This window comes from Mustelus asterias, chromosome 3, assembly GCF_964213995.1.
Source record: "Mustelus asterias chromosome 3, sMusAst1.hap1.1, whole genome shotgun sequence".
NCBI classification, from domain to species: domain Eukaryota; kingdom Metazoa; phylum Chordata; class Chondrichthyes; order Carcharhiniformes; family Triakidae; genus Mustelus; species Mustelus asterias.
In genome coordinates this window covers 114,718,574-114,746,244 of record NC_135803.1, presented here as the reverse complement: position 1 = coordinate 114,746,244, position 27,671 = coordinate 114,718,574, and the positions used below count along the sequence as shown (strand labels likewise).

The following is a 27,671-nucleotide window of genomic DNA, read 5'->3' as shown; positions in this document are numbered from 1 at the left end:
GAGGGTAATGGGAGACGGGCAAAAAGTGAAATTAAGACCATAATCAGATCAGCCATGATGTTACTGCACAGCGAAGCAGACTCAGTGGGCCAAATGGCCAACTCTGGATTCTATTTCTTATGATCTTACATCGTCTATGAGTGTGAAAATGTTGAAGTTCATTTTTATGACAGCCATATATCCAAGTTTTTTGATGACACAAAGATTGGCGGCATAGTAAATAATGTATATGGGAGTATAAAATTACAAAGACATTAACCGATTGAGTGATGGGGCAAAACTGCGGCAGATGGAAGTATGGAGTCATCCATCTTGGACTAAAAAAATATGGATCCAAGAATTATTCAAATGCTGTAAAACTGGAAACAATAGAAATTCAAATGAAATTTAGGAGTTCACATACACAGATCACTAAAATGTAGTGGTCAAGAACAAAAAAATCAGAAAGACGAATGGAATTGTAGCCATTGTAACTGGAGGGCTTGAAAATAAAGGCGAGAAGGTTGCGCTACAGCTATTCAAAACTTTGATTAGACCACATCTGGAGGACTGTGTACATTTCTGGACACCACAGGTGGAATTTTGCCATCCCCCTGCAATAGAAGCAGAGACGGAAAATGAAGCAAGCCATTCAAAAGTCTGTTGACCTCAATTGCTTCCGAGCCTTTTGGCTAAGATCAAACATCAAGCCCAAGATGGGGTGTAATGCCTTATCTTGTCAGCTTGGATCCTTTTTGTCTCCCTTGTGGGGACCTTGAATTGGATTCAATTGGATTTTGAATTTGGTTTTTGAAGCAAGCAAGGAATGGATTTGGGTTTGTCCGATACATTCTGAGCTTTGGCTTTGTAACTTTAAGAATGGAGTAAAAAATCTTTTAAAAACAGGACCAGAAAATCCCACTGGTGGGAGGGGTTGTAAAATTCCACCACATCTTAGAAAGGAGAGACTCGCCTTGGAAGGAGTGCAGATTCAACATTGTTATCAGGAGTCCAAGGGTTAAATAATGCAGAAAAATTACATAAACTAGGTTTGTATTCCTCAGAATATAAAAGCTTAATTGTAATTTGATTGAGATTTTCAGAATTCAAAAGCAATCAAAATGGTAAATGCAGAGTAGATTTTTTTTCCACTGGTGGAAGTCCAAGATAACAGCTAAGTGTATTAAATGGATATAGAAACAGGGTGGATGGATGAAGTTAGGATACAGATCAGACATTTTCTCGCTTAATAGCAGAACAGGCTTGAGGGGTTGAATGGCCTACACTTGCTCCTTTGCATCTCTGAATACATTAGCTTATGGCCAGCTAAGATGATTTAACTTGGGAAAAATTATAGCCATTATAAAATGATCAATTTTTAAAAGTGAGGCACTGGCACTGAAGAAAAATGAATTTCAGCATTAGCATTTGTTTGACTCATTGAGTTGGCCATCTAGAATTTCAGTAAACTGCATATAATGAAATACTTAAACAATTCAAAACTTACGTGCAAGGTGCATCTTCGTGCATTTTACTGTGCCCACTAATTTAAAAAGTCTTTGCTATACTACGACTTAAGATTTTAACAAAATAACATGTAAAATAAAAACAAGAGCGATGTCATTTTTTCCTTACTCTCTCTCACGCAACTACTGATATTAGACTGCTACCAGAGAGACAAGCAGTGATTGCCCTTTTCTTCCGTTTAATACACTCTTTGTGGTTTTCCTACACATTATCTCAGAGCATGACAGTCCCCATAATCAGAATTTCCATGGAGTGTCTGTTGGGTTTAGGATCAATATACTGCACATGGTAATCATATGCTACTTTTTCATCCAACAAATTTAAAAATCCATGTCTTGAAGTACATTAATGTTTGGTTTCTTCATTGTTACAGAATATATAATGCTTACAAAATTAGATACAAAACTTTTGCCATTGCAAAATCATTATTTTATTTGCCAATTGCAAAGGCATATGGAAGAAATAAAACCTAATTTGGAATATAAACCATCAAGATCGATCTTTTAGAGATTCTTGATAAAACTACTTACAAAAATTCCCATTAAATCTTGGCACTTTTTTTGCACTAACGCTTTAATTTCAGATGCACAAATCTGGATAAGATCATCAAACACCATATAATTCTTAATTTGTATTAGAATTTTACGATCTAAAATGTAAGTCATAATGCAAACTTTTTCTCAACTTCTTCAGATAATAACTTCAGTTGATACTGACCTTTAGTTTATATTTTGGCCTTCTGAGAGGGGTCTGAATAAAAATGATAGGCCCATTACAAAGTTGTTTTCTATTTTATTACATTCCCACTCAAGTGAACGTGGAAACATTTTTGCTATGTTTAGTTCTTTTTAAGCATGTTGATCTCTCCTGATATGATCAAAACTGAAACATGTCTTCTTTGTGTGCTGAAACAGGAAAGAACGTGCTGCCAGTGCAGGATTTAATGATAAATTTCATACCTAATGAATGCTTGTTAACATAAAGGAAGTGATTTTTGTTTCTCAGAATGTTTGAAATTGAGTCATGGATTTCATTTCTGCCTGAAACCTTTAATTGGGTTTTACATTTTGGTGTTAGTTTTTTTGACCAAGGTGTAACCAGTGATACTCAGCTTCAAGATACAGCACTCTGGCGTAACCATTAAGGTTATAGTTCCTAAAAAAAAAGAACAAACATTTTCTGCTGCTAGAAATTGACTGTTCAAGTGAAAACAACTGAAGAGAGAACACCCAGTAAAAGGTGAACCAATTGTAATGTTGTGTAAATAAGACAAATGAGGTCTGCATGAAGCTCATAATCGACTGAATAAATCTTTCCATTTTACAGGGTGTCTGTCTTGCCTCATTATAGCACTCCTCTTCATTACAGTTTATGTCTAACCCTCTTTAACAGGCTTGGGCCCTCTGAGTATACCAAAGGATAAAATGTGATGTCTCTCCTTTTCTTTCAATTACCTGACAGAGTCACTTCTGAAATGAAAACTGCTGCATCCCTTGATAGAGACTGTGAATATAATCATGCTTCTTGTGACAACAAGTGAGGTACCTCACAGACTAGCCCCTTGAGAAGGCTTTTTTCAGTTTTTGCCAGAACGGCTGTGCCTACTGCGTTAAGGAATGGTACAGCAGCAGGTTCCAAAGACGTGCATATGCACTCAAGGGAAAGAATGGATTTATGTAGTATCAGAAACACAGTGTACAGGACACAATTGTACATTTATTATTTATCACTTTATAGTCCCCAACTGAGAAGACAAGAGTCCCTTGACAATGAGTGTTCTCTTCAGACAGCATTAGGTAGGCCAGATACCACTGCAACATTGACAGTAAATAAGCACCAGCTGCAGTGAATATTTTAGACAAAAGTTGTCATTTGTGCTTTACCAAGTCTTATCCCTCTCTATAAGAGGGCGGTTCAGAAAAAAGAAAGGCTAATGGGACAGTTAACAGTTCAAAGTGCAGCTTTTTCTGCCCAGAAATGTCAAATGTTTTGATTGTATATGTGGATATAGCAGATGTATTCAATACAGGGGCTTTCCTTGCCCTTGGGCAGTGACAATATGTCCATTCTACTGTATGCAATTACAGAATCAATAAAACATCCCTTTGAAAGTCACTGGACTAGTGCCGACATGCAGGCAGTAGTCATACTGACATTTCAATGCTACTGTTATTACCAGTGTCAAATATTTTGTAACAAATATCAAAATATAGTTACACCCCTAGATCAAACCACAAAACCATGTTTATTCACTGAAAGAACATAGAATGTAGTAAACAACCTGCTCAAGATGTATTCAGGGAAACCAGTTTTTTGACAGGGCTCATTTTATGATTTGAGTTTTCAACCGCTGATTTTGGCAAGTAAAATTAATGTTCTAAAACAGAACTTAAAAGCCAATGCCAATTAAAACGGATTTTAAGCTCCATTCTGTCAGTCTGCTCCGTGCCAGAAATCGACAGGGAGGTGGGACTAGCATTTAAATGACAGTTTAAATATCATTTAAATGCTATTAGTGGGCCTGGGACTGAAGTCTCTGAGACTGCTAGCCTCGCCCACCCTGCCAGAGTGTTTCACTCCAGTAGGGATTACACTAGCTCCCCACTTTCAGGCAGCTAGCGGCCTAACACCGCTAGAGTGAAGGGGGGGGGGCAATTGGGGCAACAAGGGGATCGGGTGGCGGGGTGGGGGTGGTGCCTCCTGGGCATGGACACCCTGGCAGTGCCAGCTTGTGCCCCCAGCATTGCCCAAGGAGAAAAGTGCCCATGCCCAGGGGGCACCTTGGCACTGCTCATCAGGCATAGGGCAGTGTAGAGGGAATATGGGGTGGGCCCTGATGGAGGCATGGCATAGGGGCAATCAGTGGGGGGTGGGGGTCCCGCTGCCACTCTGCCATTTGGATTAATCAACTAAGGAGGGAGGCCCATGATCAGGGCAGTCCTGGACGGGATGGGAAGGCCAGGGCTGGCCCGGGAATGGTCAGGGGCCTGTGATCGGGCCGTGGGGGTCTGTGATTGGGGCTGTTGGGGGGGGGGGTGGTCGGAGAGGCAGCATTGTGGGGTCACGGGGCTGGTCAGTGATTGAGCTAGCCAGTACTCGGGAGGCTGACAGTGCAGGGCCACTGCGCATGCACAGAGGCTCGGAGGTTTCGGCCTCCTGGGCAGGAATAGGCCCTGCCCGCTGATTTTTAATGCTTTTCCTGCTCGTGGCCTCCGCAGTGCACAGAGTGTGGGATATTGGAGTCTGAACTCCCACTGAAAAAAACAGCGTGAATTACTCCAGTTTTCACACAAGTTCAACACTTCGGATTTTTTGGGGAGAATTCCGGCCATTATCTCTTCACGTGCTGGTAGTTGCTATTACTATGCTTTGGTGGACATACCTTACGTGGGTGTCTAAAGAGTGAATACTTGCATGTTGTTTCACCAGTTGATTCTCAATGCTGCCTTCATCTCAAATCCATATGAGCATTTTCAACCAAGAATCAATGAACAGCCAGAATCTTGATCAGTCTAATTTTTCTCCTTTCCGTAACACATGGTCCTGAGAGCAGCATATGCATCCCCAATTTATATCAGCTACCTTAGCACAGGGTGAAAATCAAATATTGGAATTTCCTGGTGTACATATAGCTCATTAGGAGATTAGCATTTACTACTTACCAACATTCCTTTTAAAATATAGTTGTTGTGGATGGTTCCTTTAAATTGTTTTTGCACAGTGGTAAACAAGTTACTGATGACAGAACAAGGTCTGCGTGCTATCATTTGGGCCGCTATCTGGCCATACACCCACCTGGCCTCATGGGGATGTTGCTTATGGCATTTACTTCTCAAACAGTATGGCTCACTAACATTCGTAAACAAAATACGTCATTCAAAATCTTAAATTAAAAAATTGCAAGATATCAGGAAACTAGTACCATGGAAAAGGTGGAGGACACTGCACATATGAAGTACAATTGAATCTATAACACACATTTTTATAAATATAATTTGATGCCATGAATGGGAATGGAGGAATATTCTTCTCAAGCCATGTGCCATCTCCAGCAGTTAGATCAGGCATTCCCAAACTCCAGAACACATACCCCAACACATCTCTTGTTGGGACACAGAAGAAATTGTGTAATGGTGGCTTCCTCTTTAAAATATCCTCCCTTGGCTCTTTTCCTTCCTCAGAATTCTTCTACTTTGCGCGCATTCCATTTGTTGTTTTTCCTTCATTCACTGTGCATGATTTCTCAATAAGATAACGCTGTTCTCTCAATCTTAGGGGAAGGATCTAAAAATCTGGGATGTACGAAAGTCATTGCTCTCAGTCATTGCTGCTTATTGAAATAGCCCAAGCGCATTGGAAGGTTCCAGGGGACTCAGTGTTAGTTATGTGAGCCACATGCACATCTCCAGACAGTAAGAACCAGTGAGTTATTATAACCTGTATCTGACAGTAGGTCTGATAGGGTCATGGGGGTGGGGATGGTTGGGGGTGGTTTTTGTTGGGGCTTTTTTCATTGGTTGCACACGAAGCACCTGGTACCATATCTGCAATAATGGTGAATATTGACAAATAATGAATGACAGGGTTAAGAACATACCAAGTATCAGTGATGAGAAGTAAAGTGATGAAATTTGCCTTGTTAACTCTGTTTCTGTCTCCATACATGCTGCCATACCTGTTGAGTTTTTCCAGCATTTTCTGTTTTTATTCCTGATCTCAAGCATCTGCAGTATTTTGCTTTTATTACATTGTTCTCGTGTCCACTTGAAAAATTCTGGTAGTTTGTTCTTGTGTTATTTATTTTTTGGTTCCAGGTGTCTGTGTAGTAGAGATGGTTTCAAGCTGTTATGCAACAGGGCTTCACCGTATTACAGACACTGCAACTGAGGGCATTCCATGGCTGCAGTCCAAATAAATCCCACTTCAGTGTAGGTTTTGTCATATTTATGTGATCCTGTTTTGTACATGGTGTCAAGGTTTCACTTTGCTAACTGAGATTCATGTTTGGAGACAGTACACTTGCTGAAAATCACCGGTAAGGCAACAACAGGTATGGCAGCATGTATGGAGACAGAAACAGAGTTAACATGGAGTCATAGAAATCATAGAAACCCTACAGTGCAGAAGGAGGCCATTCGGCCCATCGAGTCTGCACCGACCACAATCCCACCCAGGCCCTACCCCCACATATTTTACCCGCTAATCCCTCTAACCTACACATCCCAGGACTCTAAGGGGCAATTTTTTAACCTGGCCAATCAACCTAACCCGCACACCTTTGGATGAGTCCAATATGACTCATCTTCAGAACCTAAGGAACTCAACTCAAAAGGAATTACAACCTGCAACATGGTAAGCACCATGCTTGTAGAGAAGGTCATAAAATTAATTCAATCATTGCTATTACCAAATGACACTGATTTAATGAAATGTCAATGCCTAAAAATCAATTAGTGAACCATATCATTACCAGCATTCCCTGTCATTTTCTTCAGTGTGCCCAAGTGAGTTCCTCAAATGTTTTGCACTGTTGGACACACAAATAATTTAGATGAGCTGATTTGTGTTGGCCTACATGTAGCCGGTACTTCGTTCTACCGCCAGACAAATCCATGGACAAGGCAGGGATAGCTCACTTTCTGGTCTACACGAGGCATATTTACAAAGGTGCATTGCAAGAGGATGTTTTATGCTGTCTACACAAACAACCGCTGAAAAGATTTTGCCATCGCTTGACCAGTTCATGAATCAACATGCTATTCTCTGGTATAATGCATTGACATCTGCACCAATGCAGAGTGAAATCAATGACTGGTAGGTGCAGTGACACTCATCAGAGCAGCTGCCCCAAAAATGATGTGGCTGCACTGCAGTATGCATAGAGAAGCACATGCTTGGCAACCAACCTGTAGGCACTCCTGGGCAATGCTATGAATATGGTAAGCTTTAAAAAAGTCTGAACCATAAATTCCACACTATTTTCTGCTCTATTTAATGAGATGTGTAGCAAGCACATTGATATAATGCTCCACATAGAGGTTTGATCGCTGTCACATTGCAAGGTCTTAGCATGTTTCTTTGAAATTCATTCTGAGGTCAAATTTCTCTTTACGGACAACCCATTCCCACTGCATGACATGGTCTGGCTCTCAGCTTAATGCTTGTCGGGCATTTTTTATGCCTAAATGAGCTACATCTAGGGCTTCAAGGACTGTGTGCAATTATCTTCAATGTCCAGGACAAAACCGACTCAATAGTTAAAAAAAGTTGCAATTTTGGGTTTGCTTCGTGGAGTAAAGTGAAATTTTCCCAAACATGCATGAATTCCTGAGAAGACAGTTGCAGGACAGTGTTAAAGATGACAGCAAGTAATGTGGAAATAATGTGTTTACTTTCCAGCAATGTGAAATGCAAATGGCTGAGTCTGCTGCAACTTCTGTAGCATTGATGCTGTAAGACGTGTCAATAAAAGATCAAGAGAACCTCCTGGCCATCCCAACAGACTTTAACCTGGTGTTGTTAAAACTCTTACTGTGTTTACCCCAGTCCAACGCCGGCATCTCCACATCATCCCAACAGACAGCAGGACTGAGATTACTAAACTCAATTTAGGATCGAGTTCCAACAAAAAGTAATCATCTGAGTTTTGAGTCCAAACGCGAACAGGTTTTCCGTGAATTGTCAGAGAGGCTGTCAAGGTTTTGCTACCGTTGTTACAACTTATCTGCATGAAAGAGGATCTTCATCACTCACTGGAATGAAATCAAGTATCATCAGTGCTTTTGTGTAGAAAGCAACTTAGAACTCAAACTATCACCTCTCACTTCAAACATTATGTGCCTTTACTTGAACAAACAAGTTCACCTGTCACTTTAGTCGCAAGCAATCTGATTAAGACATTGTTCAAAGTTGCATTTATGTGTATTATTTGTATATCTTGCACAATGCTTGGGAAATAAAGGGGTTCAAATATGCTGGTAGAGATATACCTGCAGTTGGTAGGTGTGGAAGGGTTACAGGAACCACTGAGCTCAATCATGGACAGGCCAACATCCATCAGCGAAATAATTCCTAATTCCTACATCAATGATACTTTTCAGTGTGAACTCTGAAGGGTAGATTTTATGGCTGTGCACCAGAAGCACATATCGGGAGCTCAGATACGAGCTCAGTGGGTTCCACAGGATTTTAGATCCATTCCTATTCATGGATGGATGATCCTGCTGGGCCCAATGATCTCCACACCCAAGTTCTGATTATCACATGGATGGCACATAAGATGCACTGAGATTTCAAATCTATCCTTATATGTAACCAACTGAGACAAGTCACGGACAGCATCTTACATTTTTTAAAAATGTACTTCTAACTACCTGTGGCTTCTCGGATAGTTCAGTGAGTTTATTCAGGAGATATCTCAGCTCCACAGACCAGGAAGGTCCCAGATTAGATCATAGAAAAGCTACAGTGCAGAAGGAGGCCATTCGGTCCTTCGTATCTGCACTGACTCAGCGTCTTACCCAAGCCCACCGCCCCCACCCTGCTCACCCTATCCCCAATACCCCAGGCATTTCCCATGGCTAATCCACCTAACCTACACATCTTGGGACACTGAAGGGCAATTTATCACGGCCAATCCACCTAACCTGCACATCTTTGGACTTTGGGAGGAAACCGGAGCACCCGGAGGAAACCCACGCAGACACGTGAACTCCACGTGGTTTGTGTTGAGGAAGCTGCCAAGGCAGGGGAGAGGTGGCAAACTTGGCTTCAAAGCTCTTGGCTAAAACTGCAAATAGTAGACAGAAGTCTTGCTTATGTTGAGTTAGCTACACATGTGCAACCAAAAAACATGTCATGACTCACTAACAAAATGATGAGCAGTTGAGCAATGTGCTGCTGCATTATGGAACCATATACCAGCAAAGGGTCAACATCAAGAACAGAAAGGAGAGAAGGTTGACGATTTTAAAGATGAGTTTCAGGAGATGGGTAGTGTTATAATCAATATTAACAATGATAACAATCACTCTGAAGTTCATAGCTTGTGCAGTTTATTGCAAATACTAGTATTCAAATTGTATAAGTATTAGATGTCAAAGCATAGGCTCAGCAGGAGACTGTAATGGGATTGATTTAAAGTTCAAACTTCCACCCAATAGTAAATATTTAAGACAGCCAAGAAACTAACAAAGCTTGACTAGGATCAGGAGAGCAAAAACACAAAAAAGTCCTAAAATTACAGAAATAAATGACTGTACTAAGTGGTCCGAGATAGTGTTTTCAATATATATAAAATACATAAAGGAGACATCGCAGTAAAACATTTCTCTAGGTATTTTGCAATTCCAGAATTAAAGTTACATTACCACAAGGAAAAGTATGGTTCCATGGAAACAGAGTGCATTTTTTTTTTAAAAAGGAAGTTTAAAAGGTTAAAAAGAACCATATGTGAAAATAGTTTTCTAAAAAAAAGTAATAATTTTTCACATTGACAAAGTTCAATTTTTATCAAGTAATGTGGCATAATATTACAGTTAAAACAGAAGGCATTTTCCTTCTAAGCAAGATGCAGCCTACAGTTTTTCTAGGTTTACTGCACTGTCGGTGACTACAGTCTAAGGCCCCCACAAACAAACCTTAGAACAAGCCAAAGCTAAATAAGATAATTACCTAATTATATTTGCTTTCAGAGAAGTATTGAATCCATGTATTTGGTTTACAACTAAGAATAGTTTAGTTTTAAAAAGAGAACTATTAATGGTGCTACCATGATATCTGAAGCTACCCAATTTGAATTTAAAATGTTCTATAATATTAATAGCTAGCAGCAAATTTAAGATGCTCACTTCCCACTTTCTATGCCCAAACATTATCTTTGGTACATTTCATTTCTGAATCTGAAGCTGCCTTGATCCTGGGTTTCCAGCCCTATGAAGGAGCTTCCTATGATGTTGCACTACAAGTGTATTCCAAGCAGAAGAATGTGACACAATACTTTCTCCCAAAAGACTCTGGCCTCAGTAATCAGGTTGCTTTAAAAAAAATGATCAAACCAGGGGGTGGGGACTGCACATCCTGCGTGAAACCGCATCCTGCACAGCATCACCACGATTCACTGTAAATAAATACTCTTGTAGCAGAGCTTCCGTCAACTGTCACTGCATTGACTGTAATCACCTTCAAGTCCAAACAGGAAAGTACAGAAAAGCAAGTGAGATGGCAGATACGGGGTTTAATTTGCTTTTCACTGCAGTTTTCATTGGTGGTGTGTTTCCGATTCTCCTAGCTGCCAGCTGCCTGGAATCACTCCTGGACCTGGGTCCTTCCTGTTAACCTTCATAATTTCTCTGTCATAACAGTATTATTATGGGTGAGCCCAGCAAAGTGTGCTCCTGTCCAAATGTGGACTCACCCCTTTATTGTTCTCAGCCGCCAAAAAAATCTGCTGAATGTTTTAACATGAGAAACTCTCCGTGAGCAAAACTTTTATAATACTGCAAACATTAGCTCTCCACTGACACTCTAGACCTGTTCAATTCTGCAATTCAATCAAAACACAATCTGAAAATCCTCTTGTCATCCAGCTCTGCATTCATATGCTCAAGCGTTGTCTAAAGATAACTGCATACAATCTTTCCCCCGAGCAATGCTTATATTGTTTTATTACAGCTCAATGAGTGTAGTTAAAATTGCATGCAGCTGCTGACTACTGCGGTCTATCTATGTTACGCATGGACACAAGTATTGCCCACCGGGCTTAAAAAATCATTCAGTTACTGGCCTGACAAAAGATTATGTACAGCTCCTTGGAAGGAAGAACATCTTGTATACTACAGCAGGAGCGGGTGATGTTAATGGATCAGCTCCTTTATAAAGGGATTGTGAAAGTCCTATCAAATGTCACTTGAGAAAGCTAAATGTTAAACATGTGGCCACCCCACATAAATGCTAAAATAAACCCTAAGACCTATGCAGAGTCTAAGGCAGCTTTAACAGCAGACGATGAGGTATATTAAGATTCAGAAAAAGTCTTTGTCAGAATCTGCTTTCAGATTCAAATAATATGAAGTTTAAAATGGAAAAGCAGACTCAGAATGTATTTTTATCTGGTAAATATAGGAGATAGATTTACTTTTGTGAAGTGATTATACAAATGTACAGCGAATAGGGGCACTGACACATTTATACTATAAACACCAAAGCTGTTTCCCCCCCTCCCCCCTCCCCCCACCACCACCCCCTGCAATCTACCCCTCCAGAAATGTATGCTTATGCTCAAATGCACAACCAAAATTAATGTTCCTCTGTTATTACACTTCCTGAAAATAATGTACTTGTAACTAATGATCTTAAATACAGGCAATGCAAAACATGCCTAAACAAGTGCAATAACAAAATAGGTGGGTATGATTTCACTTGATTTTTTTTTCATTTGTTTCACGAATTAGCTATGATATGCTGTCTTATTCAATTTCAGGCCAACTCTGCAAGCTCGACAATATAAAATATAAAGAAAGATAGTTAAATTTACTCAAGTCTTCTTGACAAAAGAAAACAAAATGTTTTCAGTGTATTTTACTGATAAATTGGCAATTTCCAACTGTCAATTGCTTGCTCACCCAAATATTAATTAGCTTAAATTGAAAAACACCTCAAGTGTTTTCAAAATATCTGCATCATTTGGAAGGAAACATTGTAAGTATTCCTTGATTTGAATTTCACCTCAGAATGAAAAGAGGATTCTACAGTTTTAACTGCATACAATATAACAGACACAATAATATTTTCCATGTGTGAAAGCTTTCATTATAGCAGGATTCCAATTATACAGTATATCGGTAATGTTCTGCATGCTGTGTCGCACCAGTGTACTATGCCACCTATTCTATCAGCATTCACATTCTGCTGTTAAACTCAACCCAGTTAAGAACACGAGCTGCAAGTGGTCGTCAGCAATTGATCTTTCTGCTCATTCCACAATTCCCACCACAAATTACCTATGTATAATTATTTTGACACCATAATGAAAAGGAAATGAGATTTGGTCACTGAAGGTTTATCTAATAATACTATTCCTTGCTAGACTTCATAAGGCTGACAATCAAAAAGCCTTGCCCGTTTCAGCACAAAAACATTTGATAATTTTTTTTAGAATAAACATTATTTATTTCCATAGAGTTGCCATTATCAGGAGGCAATGATAGCTGAATAATGAAAATGAAATCAAGGAATTTTGGTATTTCAAAGCTTTAATTTTTCCTGCTCTCACTTATGACATTTTCTTCCCCTGGAGAGACAAGATAAAGTGCTGTCATAAATGGGTGAATCTCTTGTCAAATGACAGACTTGATTCACCATGGCAACTACAAATCAAGGTGCTAGTGTGAATTAAAGCCCTGCTTAAAAGGCGTTTTGTATTTAAAAATGAATTTCAATCAAACAGATACTGGGTTAAGGCTTACCTTCTTTGTAGTTGTTGACTAAGAAACTGCTTTGCTGTGGTCAGTATTTGTACAGTCAGATTGTAGATAACTGTGATAACAGTACCACTGGATATACAGGTAGTCTATTTGTAATTCGGTTATATGTGAGCTGTAATGAATATAGATGATCAGCACTTTTAGCATAACAAATACTGGTAACTCAAAAAGTAAGGAATTTTTCTTGATTATAATTTTATTTTAAACCAGACTCATTTTAATACAATAAATATCATTTATTTTGTTCACTATACATCTTTCATCAAAATAAACTAGTTTGGCTACAAATTAATTTAATTTTACCTAACCAAAATTTTAATTAATTGTTATATTAAGATTCTATGCGATTTTGCAGAACAATAACTTTTGTCTTTTATATCATTTTTTCCCAATGTAATAATTAATTTTAGTTTACTATTATCAGCTTAAGCTATATCCTGCCTAATTTAATAACATTAAAACATCAAATGCTTAATTTAAAAGGTGAATACATTCATTTAAAATTATTTTTAAAATTTCTCACTTAAAAATATCAAAAAACACATTGAAATGAAAATGTAAAATTGCATGAAGCAAAATGAAGGCATAGTAATTCCATCACAAAGCTGACATTTTCTTTTCATACAAAAGTTTTAAAACATAAACGTCAGTTCCACTTTAGAATAAATATCAGGGTGGCTTGTGATTTAACTTTAAAGGAAATAACTAAGCATAAGAGAGAGGAACTAAGACTTGACTTGGTTTTCATGATGTTCCTGATATGATGATTGAAAGAGACTTCTGGACCGGAATTCTCTGGCCGTTCACGCCCTGCCACCACTGCCAGTGAGAACGGAGAATTTGGCGCTCAGCCAAATCTCCATTCACTGCAATGGGACTGGAGAATCCCAGCTGTAGGCGAGGTCGGAGAATCCGATCTCTAATTGTAGCAGCCAATTAAATCACATCATTTGTAGTTGTGTGTGTATCTTTTTACTCAGAGTTCAGGGCATCATATTCCCAAACTGCTTACTTAAACACCTTAGATAGAATTACAACATGAAAAAAGGCTGTTCTGCCCACCCAGTCGCGATGTTTATCTTCCTCCAGATGAGTAGTATTAATCTCATGCATCCACTCTATTTCCATACTATTTTATTGTCTTTTCCATCAGCCACCTAAGTAACCTATTATTAAATGTTGTCATGGTCAACCTTTTAATCACTAACACTGGTAATGAATTCCAAAGTTTCACAAACACTGGTGTAAAAAAGTTGCTACCAGCCTCTGCCCTAAATCTCATATACAGAGATAAAACTATGGACTTCCAGCCTCGCTCGCCCCAAAACCGGAAAATCCCTCTCGTGGTCAATCATCTTTTCCGTGGCCCGCCCTTCACCCGCTCCGATCCCCATGGCGAGCGGGACGGTGAACATTTGCCGTTATATGTTTGTACTTTACTAAACTCAACCTTATGTACATTTGGGGTGGAACTTAAAATTTGGGGTCATAAAATAATGGCTTAGAAATGTGCCCACACAAAGCAGGCTTCCCTCCCTACCCTCACTCTCAGTTCCATGGTAGGAGGCTGGGGAATGTATCCATAATCGAGAGCTCATAATTAGTTTGTGTCGCTTTTCACACTCATGTTCATGTATCCTTTTTGCGAGCCAAGGTGACATCGTTACCCTTCCCCTAAGTTACAACATATTGTACTCCTCAGCATGTTAATGGGTGAATCTTCACATACGGCAATTCTTTTCAGATCACTTGACCTCTTTTCCCCTTACACAGCTGTAAATTTATTAAACACAAGAAAAGGTAAATTCAGCTACCGCTTGCTCGCAATAAAGAACCATACTCAAAAGGAGGAACATGATGATGTTGCCACACTAGCTCTGATCCACATCCCCTTTGATTGGCTCTCCCCAGTGAGAGTATGGAATCATAAGAATTATTTCAAAAGCATAAAACTGGTGTTCTGGTGCACTTGTGGCACCCAACGTGGCTCAGCATGTAAATGCACAACAGAATGTTGTGCTGTTCTACAAAACAAGATTCCAGAGTTGATATGTAGGCAACTGAGCTGATCTCAGCCAAAGCGGTGGCAGCGGCAATACATTTGGCCTCAGTATCCTTAGATTAGGGAAAAAAAACATGCAGGATCCCATTCCTGCTCATTATCCAAAGTACATATATATAGGTGACAGATGTGGATATATGTGGCTCAGTTGGGGTACATGCATGTTAAGTCTGAAGTCTAATGAAATTACAGGAATCAGAAGATTTTCAAGGTGTGACTGCAGTGAGAAAATCATTGCCAAGATAAATCCGCTGCAAAAACTTTCATTTTGTTTCTCATCCTGCCGACAGTTTGATTATCTTTGATCCTTGTTTATACTCTCTGTAATGGATTTCAATTAAGTTGATAAAGCCTCCCTCAGGCCCCCTCCCCTTGGTACTGCCCCTGGCACACCGGTGGTGCCCAACTGGCACCTCCGGTCTGCCTCGCATCCACTACCAGGATGTCCGGTGGGCACTGCCAGTGTTCTGAGCCTTGCCTGCTGAGCTCCATCCAGCCATGCCCCTAACCACCTGGGGGCTTCAATGGCCTCTGAGCCCTCCGCTGTGGCTATCATGCCTGGCCTCCGTGAGCGAGGCCTGTAGTGATTCTTGCTATTGTTGCTCTGCGCCCAAAGGTCAGAAGATCCTGTGAGCTGGCAATTGAATGGGCTATACATATTTAAATGCTACTTCCGATTCGCACTCTAAAAATGGGCTGGGATGATCGCAAACTGTTTGGTGGCGTGCATGAAACCGATTTTTAGGCCCGTACACTATTTTCCTAGATCAGCATGATCCATACCAGGCACGGCGAGGTGGGAAAATAGATTAGCTAGTAGCTGGTGCATTACTAACCAAGAACTCACTGAGCAAGCATGCAGTAATTGTCCAGGTCCAGTTCATTTTTATAATGCCATATGTTCCTTGGTCTTGTACAGTGAGGTACCTAAGGGATGTGGGAGCAGAACATCACAGTGCAGCTGACATTTAATGGGAGGAGGCTACTTAAAGGTAAGTAACCTACAGGAGAATAGGAGTAAGGATTCTTTTAGCTTTAGAGGGTCCAAGTGCATCTGGATCCATTAGCAGTCTTTGACACAACTGAAGGAAGGGGGCAAAAATGCCAAGCAAAAATGATGTCAATAGAAACCCATTGAGGAGATGAGCATTTAAGCTTGTTGGCAAGTGGCAAAGTAACTTAGGAGTCTATCCACTATTCAACACTGGTGAAACATCTGTGCTGCTGTGTGAAGTGTGTAAAAGAGGAAGTTATTTTAAAACACCATCCCAGAGGGCAGCAATATAGCATTACTCCAGGACTCGGAAACATTAGCAGAATGCTCCAAGGAATTTAGCTTTTTCTTTTTAAGTTTACATATTATTGTCACAAGTAGACTTACATTAACACTGCAATGAAGTTACTGTGAAAATCCCCAAGTCGCCACACTCCAGTGCCTGTTCGGGTGCACGGAGGGAGAATTTAGCATGGTCAATGCACCTAACCAGCACATCCTTTAGACTGTGGGAAGAAACTGGAGCGCCCGGAAGAAACCCACGCAGACACAGGGAGAACGTGCAGAGTCCGCACAGACAATGACCCAAGCCGGGAATTGAACCCGAGTGCTGTGAGGCAGCAGTGCTAACCACTGTGCCACCAGGGTAGCATTAGTAAATTTAGTGGGTTGATAGCCCATGTCTGCTTCGCACAAAGTGGCATGTTTCATTTGTAATATTTGCATATGCTAGGACTTGACACAAGCTTTGTTTTTTCCTTGCATCTTATGCGTATCCACACTTCAATAAGTATATGTTAAGCAAACATTGTAAACTGAATCTCGTTTTCACCTTCTCATGAGATTTTACTCCCCCTTGTCATTTATGTCCGTGGCAAATAGGGGCACAAAATCCCAGCCATTGTCACCGTCTTAGCTGCATGGTCACTTACAGTTAGTAAGAAGTCTCACAACACCAGGTTAAAGTCCAACAGGTTTATTTGGTAGCAAAAGCCACTAGCTTTCGGAGCACTGCTCCTTCGTCAGGTAAGTGGGAGTTCTGTTCACAAACAGGGCATATAAAGACACAAGCTCAATTTACAAAATAATGGTTGGAATGCGAGTCTTTACAGGTAATCAAGTCTTAAAGGTACAGACAATGTGAGTGGAGAGAGCATTAAGCACAGGTTAAAGAGATGTGTATTGTCTCCAGACAGGACAGTTAGTGAGATTTTGCAAGCCCAGGCAAGTCGTGGGGGTTACAGATAGTGTGACATGAACCCAAGATCCCGGTTGAGGCCGTCCTCATGTGTGCGGAACTTGGCTATCAGTCTCTGCTCAGCGACTCTGCGTTGTCATGTGTCGTGAAGGCCGCCTTGGAGAATGCTTACCCGAAGATCAGAGGCTGAATGCCCATGACCGCTGAAGTGTTCCCCAACAGGAAGAGAACACTCTTGCCTGGTGATTGTCGTAGCATCTGCATGATCTCCCCAATGTACCATGCCTCGGGACATCCTTTCCTGCAGCGTATCAGGTAGACAACGTTGGCCGACTTGCAAGTGTATGTACCGTGTACCTGGTGGATGGTGGTCTCACGTGAGATAACGGCATCCGTGTCGATGATCCGACACGTCTTGGGGAGGTTGCTGTGGCAGGGTTGTGTGGTGTCATGGTCACTGTTCTCCTGAAGGCTGCATAGTTTGCTGCGGACAATGGTCTGTTTGAGGTTGTGCGGTTGCGAACAACCGCACAACCTCAAACAGACCATTGTCCACAGCAAACTACGCAGCCTTCAGGAGAACAGTGACCACGACACCACACAACCCTGCCACAGCAACTTCCGCTAGACGTGCCGGATCATCGACACGGATGCCATCATCTCACGTGAGAACAGCATCCAGCAGGTACACGGTACATACTCTTGCAACTCGGCCAATGTTGTCTACCTGATACGCTGCAGGAAAGGATGTCCCGAGGCATGGTACATTGGGGAGACCATGCAGACGCTACGACAACGGATGAATGAACACCGCTCGACAATCACCAGGCAAGAGTGTTCTCTTCCTGTTGGGGAACACTTCAGCGGTCATGGGCATTCAGCCTCTGATCCTCGGGTAAGCGTTCTCCAAGGCGGCCTTCACGACACATGACAACGCAGAGTCGCTGAGCAGAGACTGATAGCCAAGTTCCGCACACATGAGGACGGCCTCAACCGGGATCTTGGGTTCATGTCACACTATCTGTAACCCCACAACTTGCCTGGACTTGCAAAATCTCACTAACTGTCCTGTCTGGAGACAATGCACATCTCTTTAACCTGTGCTTAATGCTCTCTCCACTCACATTGCCTGTACCTTTAAGACTTGATTACCTGTAAAGACTCGCATTCCAACCATTATTTTGTAAATTGAGTTTGTGTCTTTATATGCCCTGTTTGTGAACTTACCAGACAAAGGAGCAGTGCTCCGAAAGTCAGTGCCTTTTGCTACCAAATAAACCTGTTGGACTTTAACCTGGTGTTGTGAGACTTCTTACTGTATTTACCCCAGTCCAACGCCGGCATCTCCACATCATCACTTACAGTTAGCCAGGTTGGCCCGTAAGTTTCCTCGCAGAAGAAAGCCCAAATCTGTAAATGTCTTCCAAAAAACCAACAGTTTCCGGAGGCAAGTGTCATACAGATATGACGGGACATTATCCCCGGTCTGTTCGCAGGTATGTGCAATCATCTGTGTTCAGCAAATAGCGGTCAATTCAGAAATTTGGAGAATACAACTTTTAAAGGGTCAACTTGTCATCCTAAGTTTAGGAACCATGGGGGCGATATGACATCAGCGGAGGCTGTTTTGCGGGGTTCCCACTGGGCATCACGACCTCAGCGGAAAGATTGTTCATGTAATCAGCTCTTTGTCAATTGATTTTGATATTTAAATCGGGATTTGCATCCCATTAGCAGGCCTGGGACTGAAGTCTCAGGGCCCGCTAGCGTCTCCCCTCCAACCCCCCACCAGGAATGGTTTCCTCCACTGGGGTTTACAATAGCTCCCTACTAACGGGAAACAGGTGGTCCGACACTGCTGGAGGGAACAGAGGCCATGGAGGCCCCATCCAAGGTAAGGGAGGGTGCCCCTGGTACTGCACAAGGGGCAAACTGGCAATGCCAAGGGATACCTTGGCACTGCCCATCAGGCATCGGGCAGCACATAGGGGGTGGCCCGGAGAGGTCTAGGAAGTCAGTGATAGGGGGATGGAGGGGCAGCGATGGGGAGGCCGGCAATGCGGGGCCACTGCGCATGCTCCAATCTCGGTACTGACAGATCAATGCCCACTCAGCGCTATGCTGCCGGTCTCTCAGGCGGGAATAGGCCCTGCCCTCTGATTTTCAGAGTGAATCCAGCTAGGGCACTCTGCAGTGCTCAGTGTGTGGGAGATTCATTCTAAAAATCCCATTAAAATAAACAATGGTAGTTACTCTAGTTTTCTGTGAATTGGGGACTGAGAATTTTTTGGGAGAAGCAGGCCACAAGTCCAGCTGTATTAGGAAGTTACACTCCACACTTTGAAAAGTTAGCCCATCCACCTCATATTTTGATTCCCGAGTGTTCAGTGCAGGCTGGAGACAGGCTACCAAGGCGGGCCCGAAGTAGGAATGGAAATGTGTGGATGACAAGGCTGCAGGTAAGAAGGCAAATTTACTGATGCATTGATCCAGTTCAATTTTGGGGGTCTCCAGCCCTCACATATGTCAAAATCAGTCTGAACTGGTGGCCAGACACTCGTTTTTCCAGATGGTCTCAATATGAATGCTTGGCTGAGTTCCAAAAGTGATAAGCTTGGACTCAGCTTGGCACGGGTCTGTTTGTGCAGTTTGAAAGGGACTGTTACCTTTGTCTTATTAATATCCTTATTACCTTGTACCAAGTTATTCTTTCTTTGATGTGTACCTGTTTGTTTATTTTACTTGATTAAGATGTGTCAAGTGGATTCAAGCTTTGTCTTCAATTCTATAAATGGCTGTGGTTGATTAGCACCTTTACGAGGTTGTAAGATGAGCAGTTTTTTTGAAAAGGAGATTTTCAAAGTCTCTTTGCTTATTGCATCAGTTCCCAGGGCACTTAAAAGTCTTGCCAGACTCTCCAATGGTCACTGATTCAGTACAGAGTGGATACTGTAAAAGTGGACATGGGCACAAGGGACATAGAAGGGATATGGGAGAAGGATGAGGAATTGGAGGGGGGATGGAGATATGAGGGGTATGGAAGATGAAGGCCTTTGGCAAGAGCTTATAGGCTTACCTATAGAAAGGTTCTCAGCTCCTCAGCAGGCTGGTGCCAAGATTCTGAATCTGACTTAGCTAGCAGCTTTCCCACAGTCTTCAGGAACGAAGTCAAGGAAATTTGAATTTCCAGCAGGGATTTAAATTGCCAACCTGGGTGCCTGGTCACAGCCAGCCACTATTCCCAGTCTGACAAAAATGGCAGGGAGAAATTCAAAATTGCTGCCTTGTACCCCTCCACCTTGGCCCTCCTTCAGGATACTCTGAATCAGGAGATGAAAATTCACTACATGGAGTCAATCTATTCTTCACTTTTTGAATGAATGGAGGGAAGTCTGGTTATGCCTGGCTCCAGATTTACAACTTTTATATAATTACTGGATCCTTCCAACAGCTGCAAAGGTCTAATATGCTTCAGTTGTAATTCTGATCTAAAACAATCAGCTTTTTTCTTTTATCTAAGTAAGATCCTTACCCCTTTGATACCAACCTTAGAAAGTCTGAAATTTGACACCTATGAGGGTCATATCTGGGGATTTTCCAGTAATGTGAAGGACAACTCCCGTGGTTCCTTCCTGAAAGTAAGCTCCAAAAAGCCAGTCAGCTAAATAAGTAAAAGCACACAGCAAGTTCAAGCCAAAAGTAAACAGCTACTAGCTTCTTAATAAAAGGGTAAAGTTTGTACCAAGTACAATATTCATGCTGGTTCAGAAATTTCCTGTGTGAGGCATTTTTTGGTCATGCATTCTAGCACAGAAGATCTTCCAAGACGGTCAAGATCAGGCCTTGAACTGAAATGCCAGTTTAGCCAATGTTGAGCACAAGACACCATCTTGGGAAAAGAAGTTGACACACGCACTGGGAATGGCTACCCGGAAACTCATTAAGAGACTAAAGCACTCAATAAGTGCCAAAAGTGCCACTAGCATTTAATAAGAAGGCTGCACAACATTTTAATGGCAAATGTTTATCTTAACACCCTCACATAACAGTGACCAACTATTTGGGAGTAAACAAGGTGTAAATGTGCGTTTTCAACTTTTTCTTAAAGGGCTACTCAGCATTTCACGTCCAGTTGCCAGACCTATGCAGATCTCTGAAACAGACTGATTGACTTTCTGCGACATTTGTCAAAACTTCACCAACACATTACTCTGCAAACTCTCTGAGGATGTCACCTAAAAATACTAAGTGCTGTGCTACTTCACTTAATAGGAATCACCTTATAGGGGTACTTGATGCTAGGGGGTCCCACTTGGTGGGACAAGCAATCAGTGCTGGGCACAAGGAATCACAGGCCAGCACCAGCTGTTTGAAGAGAGAGGGGCCAGAGTCATACTTCACTCCTGAGAGTACAGGTGATCTATCTTCCTCTGACCTCCTCTACCTGGACTTGCATTGTCATGTCCCTCTCCCTCAAACCCTGACACTTTGAGAGGAGATGGGAAAATTAGCAACAAAGAAAGGACTAAGAGTATCCCATGGGGTATGATCTCTGTCTAAAATGTAACAAATGGAACTTGGATACTGACCAGAAACAAACAAGTAGTGTGGTACCTTTTCCTATTATAACATGTTTGGCCATTGATGAAGTAACTAATATGCATATGTGGGTGTCACTTTTAACTTGCAATGCTCATCTATGGTCTATGACAAACATACAATGATGAGTACATAAGAACATAAGAAATAGGAGCAGGAGTAGGTCTTCTAGCCCCTCAAGCCTGTTCCGCCATTCAATAAGATCATGGCTGATCTGATAGTAGGTTCAGTTCCAATTACCCGCCCGCTCCCCATAACCCTTAATTCCTTAATTTAACCCTTAATTTAACCCTTAATTCCCTTCATCACATGAATAGTAAAGGCCCTTTGGACTAAACATCTTCACCTACACAATTGTGACAATTTGAATATCAAAATATTATATACCCTCCATCCCACACAAAACCATGTGACATCCTAAGAGAGGGGGAAAAAACAGATAAAAATCCAGAGCAATTTGGGAGGAAATTTGACAATTGCCTCTTCAACCGATCTAGGCCATTGAAGTGTCCAGGAGATCACTCTAGCACTGAATTCCCTAAAGTACCTATAAGAACATAAGAACTGGGAGCACAAGTAGGCAATTTAGGTTCTGGAGCCTGCTCCACGATTCAACATGATCATGGCTGATCCTGTCTTGGCCTCAACTCCACTTTCCTGCCCATTTTCCATAACCCTTCAGAGGAGAAGAAAACTCCACAAACATCCCTATCCTCAATGATCAGGTTCCCAGCACATCAGTGCAAAAGATGAAGCAAAAGCATCTTCATCTAGAAGTGCTAACTGAATGATCCAACTCAGTCCCTAGCATCACAGATACCAGTCTTCAGGCATTCAATTCACTTCACATGATAACAGGAAATAGTGCTTGATACAGTAAAGGTTTTGAGTCTTGATAACATCCCAGTAGTTACTGAAGATATGTGCTCCAGAACAAGCCACGTCACCAGCCAAGGTGTTCCAGTACAGCAGCAACACTGACATCTAACCCGGCAATGTGGAAAATTGCCCAGGCATGTCCACAAAAAACAGGACAATTTGTAGTTGGCCAATTACTGCCCCATCAGACTACTATCAATCATCAGCAAAGTGATGGAAGAGATAGTCGACAGTGCTATCAAGTGGCAACTACACAGCACCAACCTGCTTAGTTTAAGTTCCATCACAGTTTCTCAACTCTTGACCTCATTGCAACCTTGGACAATGATAGACAAAGAGCTGCATCACAAGGTGAGGTGAGAGTGACTGCCCTTGACATCCAAGGTAGGCTTTGACAGAGTATGGCATCAAGCAGCCCAAGCAAAATTGAAGTCAATGGAAACTCTCCACTGGTTGAAATCACACCTAGCACATTGGAAGACGGTTGACATTGTTGGATATTGATCAACTCCATCCCAGAACATCACTGCAGAGGTTCCTTAGGGTAATTAGCTACTTAAGAGGGAAATCAGGAGGGCTAAAAGAAGACATGAGGTTGCTTTGGCAGACAGAGTGAAGGAAAATCCAAAGAGCTTCTATAGATATGTTAGGAGCAAAAGGATAGTGAGGGATAAAATTGGTCCTCTTGAAGACCAGAGTGGTAGACTGTGTATGGAACCAAAAGAGATGGGGGAGATACTAAATGGTTTTTTTGCATCTGTATTTACTGAGGAAACGGGCATGGAGTCTACGGAAATAGGGCAAACTGGTAGGGAGGCCATGGAACCTTTACAGATTAAAGGGAAGGAGGTGCTCGCTGTCTTGAGGCAAATCAGAGTGGATAAATCCCCAGGACCGGACAGGGTATTCCCACGGACCTTGAGGGAAGCTAGTGTTGAACTTGCAGGGGCCCTGGCAGACATATTTAAAATGTCAGTATTCACCGGGGAGGTGCCGGATGATTGGAGGGTGGCTGATGTTGTTCCGTTGTTTAAAAAAGGTTCCAAAAGAAATCCGGGAAATTATCGGCCAGTAAGTTTGACGTCGGTGGTGGGCAAGTTATTGGAAGGTGTGATAAGGGATAGGATCTACAAATATTTGGATAGACAGGGACTTATTAGGGAGAGTCAACATGGCTTTGTGCGTGGTAGGTCATGTTTGACCAATCTATTAGAGTTTTTCAAGGAGGTTACCAGGAAAGTGGATGAAGGGAAGGCGGTGGATGTTGTCTACCTGGATTTCAGCAAGGCCTTTGACAAGGTCCCTCATGGGAGGTTAGTTAGGAAGGTTCAGTCGCTAGGTATCCGTGGGGAGGTAGTAAATTGGATAAGACACTGGCTCAATGGAAGAAGCCAGAGAGTGGTTGTGGAGGATTGCTTCTCTGAGTCGAGGCCTGTGACTAGTGGTGTGCCGCAGGGATCAGTGTTGGGTCCATTGTTGTTTGTCATCTATATCAATGATCTGGATGATAATGTGGTAAATTGGATCAGCAAGTTTGCTGATGATACAAAGATTGGAGATGTAGAGGACTGTGAGGAAGGTTTCCAAAGCTTGCAGAGGGATTTGGACCAACTAGAAAAATGGGCTGAAAAATGGCAAATGGAATTTAACGCAGACAAGTGTGAGATATTGCACTTTGGAAGGACAAACCCAATTAGAACGTACAGGGTAAATGGTAGGACTCTGAAGAGTGCAGTTGAACAGAGGGATCTGGGAATACAGAATTCCCTAAAAGTGATGTCACAGGTGGATAGGGTCGTAAAGAGTGCCTTTGGTACATTGGCCTTTATAAATCGGAGTATCGAGTATAAAAGTTGGAGTGTTATGGTAAGGTTATATAAGGCATTGGTGAGGCCGAATTTGGAGTATTGTGTACAGTTTTGGTCACCTAGTTACAGGAAGGATGTAAATAAGATTGAAAGAGTGCAGAGAAGGTTCACAAGGATGCTGCCAGGACTTGAGAAGCTGAGTTACAGAGAGAGATTGAATAGGTTGGGACTTTATTCCCTGGAGCGTAGAAGATTGAGGGGAGATTTGATAGAGGTGTATAAGATTTTGATGGGTATAGATAGAGTGAATGCAAGCAGGCTTTTTCCGCTGAGGCTAGGGGAGAAAAAAACCAGAGGGCATGGGTTAAGGGTGAAAGGAGAAAAGTTTAAAGGGAATATTAGGGGGGGCTTCTTCACGCAGAGAGTGGTGGGAGTGTGGAATGAGCTGCCGGATAAAGTGGTAAATGCGGGGTCACTTTTAACATTTAAGAAAAACTTGGACGGGTTCATGGATGAGAGGGGTGTGGAGGGATATGGTCCAAGTGCAGGTCAGTGGGACTAGGCATAAAATGGTTCGGCACAGACAAGAAGGGCCAAAAGGCCTGTTTCTGAGCTGTAATTTTCTATGGTTCTATGGTTCTAGTGTTCCTAGGCACGACCATCTTCAGCCGCATCATTAATGACCTTCCATCTGTCGTGTAGACCAGCTACTTCCTGGTCTACTTTAAAAGAACAATGTTTCAATTTGCTAGAATAGCAACAGTACAACTGACGTGATGATGGAAGAAACCAAGCAAAGATGGTTACATGGGCTACATCATTATGGACAGCAGAAGAGAAAGGTCACATTGTCGTACCAATTCTTAGACGAAAGCTTTGCCATTCTTACTTTCCGTTTTCCAAAAGAAAATGAGCGAATGCCAATTTTGAAAGATATTATAGAACCTTTGACAAAATACATGGGAAACATGTGATTATAGAGATAATTTCATTAGTACTCACAAAAATAGCAATTTATGATGCACCTTCATTAATGATCCTTTTATGTTTCTCAAACAACTAATCAGCCACTTAACCAGTCTAAGTGCAGAAAATTTGTTAATCAAGGTCTGAAGTGTACAATTGTATTAGCAAATCCAGCAGAGAAAAAAAAATCTATTCTACTAACTCGACCCAGCAAGTCCAGGTGACCTCTGCTCTCAAAAAAAATGCAAAAAAGTAGCAAGTGAGGGAATAAGTGACCAGAAGTGGTATACTTAATGCCAACAACCAGAGGGACCTGGCAGAAAACACAAAAAACATTGCGTGACTCAGAAGAGCACCAAAGTGTTGCCTGAATATTACTGTAACACAGCAGCATGAGATACATATGTGCATAGCTGAGGTTATGAAGAATGTACTTCTAAAAAATCTATTAACATAGAATAAAGTAAACATGATGCAATTTTATTGTATCTAACGTGGCTGGAAGAGAGAATATCGTACACGAAAGAAGTTCCATGCGTCAAATCAACAAGAGGTTCAGTTTTAAAACCCTCAACCCAACAAGCACAAATCACAACACCGTGAAAATCAAACAAATACTTTTCCACATGCTGCCATTTTCCTGGAATTTTCCACACAGGCTCCCAAAATCTGGCTTGTTTTTAGGCTGCAGTGTAATTCTAATTGAGATCCTATAACATACACAACACTCCAAATTAATTTTGAGATATCAATGGGCATGATATGCACTCCACACACTGATACTAGGTGTTAAGCAGTCTAAATTGTGGCCCTTAAATGGACTGCTCCAGGCTTCTTCAATCCCAGGTTTTCTGACAGCCCAATGCTGATCTACTCACCCCTGTAGACGAAGTCTCTGGCACTGCTCCACAAGCAGCAACCAAATTTTGTCCACTGCAGTTGGCAAGATGTAAGTGCTCACAGCTCACTAATCTAATGTAAAGGAGCACCCCGCAACCCCTCCCCGCTTCAAAAATGCTTGACCCTCACCCAGGACAATTGCATCATCCGCCAATTGCCCAATATACACCTTGTGTTAAAATCACCCCTTATATCACAAATATGACTCCTCTTATGTCTAAAGTCAAAAACTCTCACACAATTCTGCCATATTCAGATAGCAAAACACACAATCGGGGCTGGACTTGAGCTTATTCAAAACTGTGGTGCCCACATCCTAATTTGCAGCAAATCCTGTTCACCCACCATTCCTTACTGACCTACACTGATTCCTCATGGAGAAATGTCTCAATTTTCAAATTCTCATCTTTGTTTTGAAATCCCCCCATGACCTCACCCCTTCCATTGCTCCTGCCCGCCAAGATAGTTCCACCCCTGTAATTTTGGCCTCTTAGGACTATTATTGTTGGGTGTCTAACTCTAATAAAAGATCTGGCTGTGCGGCAATGGTCTATCCTTACAAATAATTTCATTTACATGACTAACTATATACTTGATTACAGAACATCTGGACAGAGGTACTGCTCCTATCTTAGGTTCTTCTCTCTCCTCACTCATCTCTCCCCGAGTAACAACATTATGACTTACACATTTTATGAACATGATCAGTAGCTATTACTAGAGTGTTGTTACTAATGTTTCTCTATACATTTCCACTCAAGTTTTTATCCCAACGTTATTATTTACACATCTTCCTGCACTTCCCCAAAGTCTCTATTTTTAAAAAGATAGTCTCCTTGGCAGTTTCACCAAGCTCCCTGAATGTGTGCAGAATTCTTTTTGAAGTTGTTTTGGATCTGTTCCCTCCATAAGCAAGGATGTTGTAAATCATTGGTTAGGTTTCAGTTATAATATTGAGATATTTTAACTTAATCCATTCATTGTAAAACTGACAGGATTGGGTACAATGTTGGTTTTGTGCCCCAGCCAGTTGAAGTTAATGGGGAGTAACATTGGGTGGACTTTGTTGCCTTTCCACCTGATCTCATGCCTGGTGAGGTAAGTTGTGATCGTCCTCTTGTGTCCAATTCTGGGGCATCACACTTTAGCAAGGACGGCAAGCCTTGGAGAGAATGCACAGGAGAGGTACTAGAATAGTACATGGGATAAGGGATTTTAATTGTGTGTGTAGAAACAGAAGTTGGGATTGCTTTCCAGATTTAATACTGGTATTCAA

The 27,671-nt window shown here is 41.7% G+C and overlaps 1 protein-coding gene across 3 annotated transcripts in view; it reads right to left on the bottom strand.

The window, feature by feature from the left end:
- The window catches only part of foxp1b (forkhead box P1b), a 502,439-nt gene that overhangs the window by 375,634 nt on the left and 99,134 nt on the right, over window positions 1-27,671 (bottom strand). For 2 of the 3 annotated variants that reach the window (XM_078209450.1, XM_078209454.1), the window contains exon 3: window positions 12,972-13,101. The exons of the other annotated variant lie outside the window; for it this stretch is intronic. The gene's annotated coding sequence lies outside the window, so the exon portion shown is untranslated. The remainder of the gene's footprint in view (window positions 1-12,971; window positions 13,102-27,671) is intronic. 3 annotated transcript variants of the gene reach the window in all.